Raw genomic sequence first — 6,192 nt, 5'->3', positions numbered from 1 at the left:
CAGGTGTTCAATAAATGTGCAGAGTGAACACCCAAAGGGCTTAGCAGCTCCTTCCTCCAGCAGAGCTCTTCCAGTGTCTGTCTATCCCCCCAGACAGGGTCTATCTGACCCACGAGCTCCCTGAAGATAGCAGGCATACCATTCACCTGTATACTCCCTCAGCAAACACAGAAGGTGCTTAATGCATGCTGAGCGAAGCATTCTACCACCTCCCAACAGGACCTCAAAGGCAGACTTAGCTCTTTCTTCTCACTCCCCTGTCTCCCAACCTTACATTCATTAGGTTTAGATCTGGCTGGAGAATGAGAACACCCAAAGCAACAGAAACCCAAACACATTAGAAGTTTCCAAAGGCCCCAGGGAAAGAGTACAGGTAAGATATGGTGGCTTCATGAGTTTCAAAGACCCACACACTTGTTGCTTCACACTCCCAAAAACAGGGCTTCATGGCCCAAAATGGCTGCTTGGGCTCCGGCCATAACTCACACTCCAGTCAGCAGGAAGGAAGGAGAAAGAGGGTGTCCCCTCACTTGAGGACACTTCCACTGGTATCCCATTCGTCAGACGGTAGCTACTTGCATATTCAGCTGCCGAGGAGCTTGGAAAATGTTGTCTTTATCCTAGGTGGCCATAGATGCAATAAAAATGGGATGTTCTGTTACTAAGGAAGAAGGGAACGATAGATCCAGCAAAATGGCCGGCACTCTCCTCCCTGTTCCTCATCTCCCTCCTGGCGCCATGATTCTAGAGTCAGGCCCTTGGGTCTGTCCTCCCCACACTGCCCTGCGGTCCTTGGTTCAAAACCAGTGTAAACACACACCTTCTCTCCCCAGCAGACTCACAGAGGTTCCACGTGGCAGCTTGGATTCCCTCCATGCCCCGCTTGGCACGCCTCCCCTCGTCTGGCCCTGACCCCTGCCCTCCCCTCCCCCCTCCAGCTGACCCCCCTTGCACAAGCAGTGTCCTGTCCCCTGGGCCAGCCCACACAGCCCTGCCGGGAAACTCTCTGGGCTCAGACCCTCCTTTGTCTATGTTCTCACAGAGTCTGCGGTTCGCCAAGCACTGAGGGAGGAAGGCACAGTGTACCTTCAAGGACCAGAGTTCCATCTGTTTGCATGTCTGTCAACTGGGCAGAGCTCAGTTCCTGCGCCCAGCAAATATCCACCTGCCCAGGTGCCAGGCCCTGCGTGGGCAGACCTCTGGCTGAGTCCTCCCCACGAGGGTGTCGAGGGTCTAGGTGCGAGAGGCCCGGGGTGAACAGAGTGCAAAGTGGGCAGTAGCCAGGGGGTCCAGGGGAGGGAGCGAGGGGCGAGGCCAGGTGGGTGGGGGTCCTCCCACCTCGGGAGCCTTCAGTCCTCACCCCGGAGATGGGAGGGGCTCCAGGGTGGCAGAAGCAGAGGCTGAAGGGGGGCATTGCCTGTGCTGCTGAGGGGTTCGGCCCTCACCCTGGGAAGCGTGCGAGCAGGCTCCGATTTGCAATTCAGAGGGTGAAGGACCCGCCGGCAGCTGGGAGGGCGCACATGGCTCAGGGGCTGGTGAGCAGCCCTGTGAATACTGTCCTCCACCCGCCCACCCAGTGCCCACCGGAGCCCCATGAAGCCAGCCCCTGCCAGCCACCCCCGCGGGAGAGAGAAGAGCGGGGGCATCCCTGGGGACGGGGGTGGCAGGCAGGGAGCTCGTTTCCAGCACATCCCCTCCTCAGTGATCTCGGGTGCGTTCCCAGGGCCCTGATGGAGTAGAAAGTGGGGGCCGGCAGGGAGGTGAGCCCAGTGGGGCCCCCTGCTTGCCCACGTCCCCCCCACCCCATGCTGCAGAGCCAGCTGGGGTATCTGGGGAGAAAAGGGGTCCTGGGCCTGCGGCAAGAATCCAGGCCAAGAGTTCCAGCCAGACCACCCTGGCCAGGGCCCGGGGGGGACCTGAACCTCAGCTTCCCCGTCTGTAAACAAGGGAGCGACAGGGGCCGTATCTCTGGGAGGCAGTGAGCAGGTGGCTGGAGCGGGCCTGTGCCAGTCAGAGCAGCTCTCGGAGAGCATGATGACGTCCGTTCCAGAAACATGCACGGTGCACCCGTCAAGGGCCGTGGTAACGTCCTCATCGTGGCCTTGGCTCCGGAAGGCTCCGCCTTGCTCCTGTCCTGACCCCTGCCTCCCTGCCCCTCCGGGAGAGATGGCCGGGGAACGGCGCGATCCGCGCCCCTCATGCAGACAGGACTGGTGAGGACAGGCTCAGGCGAGGAGCGCAGCCCCGTGGGCCCCACGTTCCCGGTGGCCCGGAGGAGGCGGGTCCTCCGCCGGCCCTGGTTGGGCTGACATTTCCCTCTGGAGCCAAGGGGAGCAGGAGGTCTCCGGGGCCTCCCAGAAGAGGCAGCCCACCCTGGGGAGGGGGTCGCAGGCTCAGCCCGACTCCCTGGGCCCCACCCTGACTGGGGAGGCCGTGTGTGAGGGAGCGAGGTCTGTCTGAGCCCACGTGGAGTCTGGGCGCCCAGGGCCCCCACGTGGGGAGGCAGTGGCTGGCCTCCACCCAGTGAGGGAGGCCGAGCCGTAGTGGCTGTGGCGTGAGTGACAGGCCCCCGGGGGACACTTGGGCGCATCACGTGGGGGAACAGCTCACAGCGAGGGGAGGAAGCTGGGTTTCAGCTGTGAACATCCCCTTTCCAGGGCAATCCTGGCTCCCACCCAGGCAGGGAAGCAAGATGGGCCTCCTGTTGCAGAAGGGGGGACCGAGGCTTGGAAGGCTGCCCAGCCAAAGGGTCTCAGCTCTTGGAAGGGGAACAGTGTCACCAGACAGCCCAAGCCTGGGAGGAGCTAGCAGGGCTCAGGACTGGGAAGGGAGAGCCCAGCTCTGGGGCGGCTCGTTCTGCAGCCGTAAGTCAGTCACACGCTGGCCTTTCCAAAATCCGTGACTTGGAGGGTTGCATGGCAGACAGAGTTAGACCAGAAATGTCAGGAGACAGGGGTTTCCGTCTTGTATCTATAACTGGTTCCCTGAGCCCTCTTTCCTCCTCCTGACACAGGGGTGGTGGTCATCCCTCTCGTGCGGGGGTGAGCGGGACCTGAGTGTGACAGGGGATTCAGCCAGGAGTCTGAGGGCACTGTTTCTCACCTCACCTGTCACAAGTTTGGAGAGCTCCCCAAACCACACGGAGATTCGAGAACTCCCTAGAATGACTCACGGACTCACCGTTACAGTTCATTACAGCAAAGGATGAAAATCAGCCAAAGGAAGCGTCGCAAGATGGCCGTCTGGGAGGGGTCCACAGGCGTGGTTCCCGTTGCCCTCGGGGTGTGTGATCCTCCGGCACTGATGTGTGACCAAAGGCACGGAGTGTGGCCGGCCCAGGGAGCCCACCCCAGCCCCAGCGCCCACAGTTTGTGTGTGGGTTCCGTTACGTAGGCATGATGGATGGATGGATGGATGGATCGATCGATTGCCCACACGGTTTACTAGGTCTATTGACGCTGTGTGACCCAAAGCCCCCATCCTAAATCACAGGGCCCGTCTTTCTGATGTGGCGAGTCCCCGCCCGAAACAAAGACACGGCCACCAGACATGACATGGATCTCCCTGAAGCTGAAGGCAAAGTCCGGACCTCAACTTGGACGAGGACAAGTTGTTCACGACCCAGTGGCCCCGTGGTGCCTGCCATGAGGGTAACGCTGTCTCCAGGTTCCTGGCTCGGGACTCAGGGCGAGCGGCTTCATGTTCTGGGCTTTGGTTTCCTTGTGCGTAACATGCGGGAGTGATGATGGTTCCCTCGTGGGCTGCAAAGCTGAGCCGTCTGGCTCCGGCCCGGCGTGTTTGTGTGGAGGGCTGTGCTATGTCCTGTACGTAGTCTCGCTCCTTGCGCGAGAAGAGCCAGGGAACGCAGCTTCCCGCTTTGTTGATGAGCCAGGGCTGCGGTTTGCAACCTCCGTCTTCCCAGCTGTAAAACGGGAACGCAGGGCTTAGCGAGCATAAAGCCCCCGAAGGTGACGCCGGTTTCCAAAGGGCTCGTAGTTGGTGGACCAAGCCCGAGATGAGTCCCAGGTCCCTCCCGTGATTCTTGGCACATTGCTCATTGCAGTGAGACCTCGCTGCTGGGCTGGGCTGAGGGGCTGTGGGGAAATCGCCCCACCCCGGGGGGAGGGTGTCGCCATGATTGCTTTCCATCTGGGTGCCAGTCTTCTCTCATATCAGCCTGGGGCCGGGAGACCAGCCCTGTCAGTGCTGCGCGCTGGGCACGGAGTAAGGAGGCCCTGAGCAAGACGAGGCTTGTAGGCTGGGACGTGGGCCGGGATCCCTGGCTGCCAGAGGCCATGCCTGCTGATGTATTGGTTCCAGGAGCTGTCTGGATGGGCAAGCCTGCTGGGGAGGTGGTTCCAGACAAGCGAGGGCGCTCACCTCCTCACTCTGCCTGGGTCTGTGTTCGGCTCGCTCTGTGGACCCCTCACGCTGGCATCTCTCCACCGGGCCACCTTGAAAGCAGTGCTCCCGAGGCTTTCCCGTGGGCCAGGACCCAGGAGCCAGGTGTCTGCGGGGGGTGGGCGTGGGGCTGGCCATGCAGTGGAGTGTCACCCAGCCACATCACAGCAGGCGCCAGGGAAACCTGGCCGCTGGCTTTCTCTTCTCCCTGCCAGTTCTCATGAGTGCTATCTCCATGGAAAACGTGAACCTCTTGGGAAGGGGTCCAAACGCGGGGGACGCCATTGTTCTGGCTTCCGCCCCAGCATCTGGGGACCCGGCCCTGCCTGGCCTTTCTCCTGGTGCCCACAGGTCTTGGGACAGCCATTCAGGAGCCTCAACCCAGCCACCTTCCTGGCCTGGGACATGGAGCCTGGGGAGTTCCTGGCCTGGCCTGCCCTCCCACTCCCTTCCAGATGCTTCTACCAGATGCTTCCAAGCAGCTTTCTCGGTCTCTGTCCTTCACTCACAAACTCGACTTCACCGGAAGGAAGGAAGGGAGGGAGGGGTGGGAGGGTTGCAATCGTGTTGTGTGTGTGTGCGGTAGGATCTACATAAGGATTCTGGCCGTTTTTAAGTGAGCAGTTCAGTGGCATTCGGTACATTCACAATGTTGTGCAACCACCACCTCTCTTCCCCAAATATCCCCATCACCCCGAGCAGAAACCCCAACACCCGTGAATCAGTCACTCCCCGTTCCTCCCACCCCCGCCACCCCAGCCCCTGGCAACTACTCATCCACTTTCGGTTTCTATGGGTTTGCTCACTCTGGACGTTTCTTAGAAATGGAATCACACGAGACGTGGCCCTTTGGCGTCTGGCTTCTGTCCCTCGGTGTCACGTTTTCGAGGTTCATCCACGTTGTAGAGTGAGTCTGTGCTTCATTCCTTCCGTGGCTGGGTAGAATACCCCGCTGGGAGGCTGCACCCCATCTGTCCACCCGCGGATGGACACGTGGGTGGTTTCTGCCTCTCGGCTGTTGAGAACAGTGCTGCTATGTGAGGTCGCTTTACTCGCTTCTCACCGGCCCCTGAGCTACGCCTGACTCTGCCCGTTTCAGCCCCGAGAAGGTGAAGGCTCACAGAGGATCGGAGACGGGCGTGTGGGAAAGTTAACTTAGGAACAGGGGAAAGAAGAGATTCAGGGCTTGGAGGTGAAGTCATGGGAGCCCCAGAATGGTGCCCACTCATGGAGCGTGCCCGGGAGTCCGGCTCCTGCTGCAGTCTCCAGACACGGCCTCCCCCACGTCACCTCCGCAGGATATGCGACGGGTGTTAATCCAGTTTCAAATACAGGACACTGAGGCTCATCTGTTTCCCACCTGACTGTGTGGATGAGGAATAAGTGTCTTCATTTCTGAGCCTTGAAACCCCTCCCTCCCCCCCTTTCCCCCCTCTGTGATGAGGGCACCTGGCCAGGGGCCGGAGGACACGGTGGGTGTAGACGCTCCAGGGGCCCCTGGCTCAGGGCTGCTCAGCTGGGGACTGCCAGCTATCTTTCTCGCCTTCACGGACCGGCCGTGCTGAGGCCTTCGGGGCTCCCGGCCCCAGGTCCCCATGGTAGAGGGGATGGGATGCCCCAGCGGCTTATCACCCCCCTGGGATGCCCCAGCTGTTTTCCTAGCTGGGGGACGACTAGCTGTTTCCTCATCCGCTGCCTTCTCCTGAGTCACTGCTGAGTCACTCAAAGTATGTCCCTTGGCACCCTGGTCAGTGCCCCAAGTAGCAAACTGAGTCCTCTCTGACCTCTAGG

Source organism: Leptonychotes weddellii, chromosome 5 (assembly GCF_054177405.1).
Source record: "Leptonychotes weddellii isolate Sample4059 chromosome 5, ASM5417740v2, whole genome shotgun sequence".
Taxonomy (NCBI): Eukaryota; Metazoa; Chordata; class Mammalia; order Carnivora; family Phocidae; genus Leptonychotes; species Leptonychotes weddellii.
Note: the sequence above shows the minus strand (reverse complement) of the source record.